Here is a 2,500-nt window from a genome sequence, read left to right as displayed (position 1 = left end):
AAGGCAAAGTAAAGATTTTTCCTTGGATGTTCCTAATGGACTGATCAGCAAATTTATGAGGCATCTTCCTGACTGGGCAGATAATAATTAAAAACAAATAAAACTACAAATTGTCCCTCTGCACAGTTCAAATGGAAAAGGGATGCACCAGCTCTGTTCTCAGGGACCTTCTCTAAAAGTCGCCTCAATAAGCCTCTTCATACATGGAAGATACTCTACCATCAGACTAATGGGGAAGTCATTTCTCTTCACATCTGAGAAACTGATTTTCTAAAGAATGAAGAACTCCTACTGTTCCTCACAGGAGGGGAGAAAGAAGACCAGGTTTACTGTTAGCAGCTCATGATAGATTGCTCAGTTACACGACCCAAACCTGTCAAGCCCACCGAAGCAATCTACTAACTTCTAAAGCAGGTGATCTATGTCTGTCCAGCAAGTCTGATGTGTTCCAGACATGTTGGGTTTACTGTGCATACTCAAACAGCGCTACTTAGCACATGCAGTGAGGCTGACATAGCTGGGATGCAAAGCATTTGCTGCATACTTGCACATCCATCATCACACATGCGCAACAGCTTTGAAAAGAAATGGATCAGACCTGCTAGTGTGGGGTATATCTGATGCACATCACCACCACAAAAAACAGTCATTTTAAAAAATATATATATCTCTAATAACGCTCTTATTTCTTCTAAGCAAATGAGTAGAGTAACCATTAAGAGGCAAACACTACCGCAACATGCAAAGGTCCTGTTCCGAATCAGCTCAACAGTACGCTGCAAGATATACTAAAACCCTAAAACTGATATTTAAAGGAAAATAAAATTATAACGTACTTCACAAGCATTTCTGAGGAATACAAATCAAACTCAATCTAAATAAGCTACATATGACAGCTATGAATTTGTAAATGATACCACACATCAGCAAGCTAACACCTAAGTAGTAATTTAAAAGGCAGAATGCAATTCCAAATTTTAGAAATAAATCCGGTAGGTTTCATTATAATACACATTAACAATAGAAATACTTTCATGTATGGTAAAATGTACGTGTTCAATTCCTTAAGTTTGTGTGCTGCGGACAACTGTCTTAGCAATGTTTATACAGTCGTAACTAAGTTCCTAATTTAACAGCCCATTATGACGAGGTGAAGGGATCCACACCTCTGCCCATGCTATCATCTCAACTCCATCTATGTGTAGATTCAACAAGACAGCACTCCCCTATTTACAATGCTGTCAGCCTGGAAGAGTGAACCACTTGTTTCCCTTTGCCCACGCAAATACAATCAAAGCACAGGTGTGCATGCCTGAGTATTTTGTTAATGGCACATCACTCACTAACATGCAGTAAAACTGAATGAATACAGTAATGGTATTTTCATTACCTGGAGGTATTTCTGAAGGGTGAAATTCAGCTTCTTACTCTACCTCTAAGTAAAGAAAGATATACCAAGTTAGAAGTAAAACTTCTGTCAAAACTAAGAGGAAAATATCCAAAATTTTACTAAAATAAAATACAGTTTTGTGTAATGCGATATTTCACAGGTAGGTAAATTAATTTCTAATTGTCTCACTCTGCCACCAAACCTTTCCAGTCAGTAGGCAGAAGTGGGTATTTAACACACCACGGAACAGCCTCAGCAGCTTCAGAGATGAGCCAAAAGCTTCCACGTGCCCTTGGAGTCTCAGCAATGAAGACAGTTCCATAAGATGCAGAAAAAGAGAAGCTGTCCCTGATCTCAGTAAGAGCTATAGATATTCAGCACCTGACTGGGCATTCAGGGAGGGCTCCTCTGCACTAATGATAAATCCTACTCCATTTCTGCCACTGGCAGTCTTCTGACAGTGAAATGGCCATAATTTAGTTGCTTACAGCTGCAGCTATGAAAAGCAGGGAATAAAAAGGTATGCATCCACTGCACAAGGTAGAAACCTGCTACACTAATGCTTCTTGTGCATCGGTGGGTGCAGAAGATCCTCTCTCAGGTATATCTTCTGGTCCTATGGTCTGGGGTAAAGCCCAGAGAAAACAGCATCTGTGGGGAGCGTGGCTGGAGGCCCAGCAGAAGGCTTCTGCCCCTCTCTGCTCCCACAGCACTCCCTCACTCCCTTCAGCAGTCCTACAACCAAGCACAAGAATTTTGTCTTCTTCCTAACACTGGGAGTTTGTCTCCTGTACTAACTGTGCCTGTTCCAAATGCAGAAACCTCAGAGGATTACAGCACACAGGTGATGGGTCTATTCAGAAGAACACTGGATTCTGCTTCTTTTACTGGGTCTCAGAAAATCTACATTCGTTGAGTATCTCATTACAGAATCAGGCACTCATTGTACGTACAGATTACATAAACAAGGAGGTCAAACTTGTTTCAAACCTATACGAACATGGTTCTGGAATTAACTACTGACTGAAATGCTGCACACTTTCAGCTAATCATATTTTATTTCACTGTACACGGGCAGCACTACAATGAAATTAGTTGTTTGTTTGTACA

The 2,500-nt window shown here is 40.7% G+C and overlaps 1 protein-coding gene across 9 annotated transcripts in view; it reads right to left on the bottom strand.

The window, feature by feature from the left end:
• Positions 1 to 2,500, bottom strand: part of ZNF536 (zinc finger protein 536) — a 314,380-nt gene that overhangs the window by 204,690 nt on the left and 107,190 nt on the right. Inside the window, exon 2 of one of the 9 annotated variants that reach the window (XM_085551821.1) lies at positions 1,391 to 1,435. The exons of the other annotated variants lie outside the window; for them this stretch is intronic. The gene's annotated coding sequence lies outside the window, so the exon portion shown is untranslated. The remainder of the gene's footprint in view (positions 1 to 1,390; positions 1,436 to 2,500) is intronic. 9 annotated transcript variants of the gene reach the window in all.

The sequence above is a fragment of the Coturnix japonica genome, chromosome 6, assembly GCF_054131305.1.
Source record: "Coturnix japonica strain WE chromosome 6, WE-NBRP24, whole genome shotgun sequence".
NCBI lineage: Eukaryota > Metazoa > Chordata > Aves > Galliformes > Phasianidae > Coturnix > Coturnix japonica.
The sequence above is the reverse complement of the archived record's forward strand: the minus strand, read 5'-3'. Positions and strand labels throughout refer to the sequence as shown.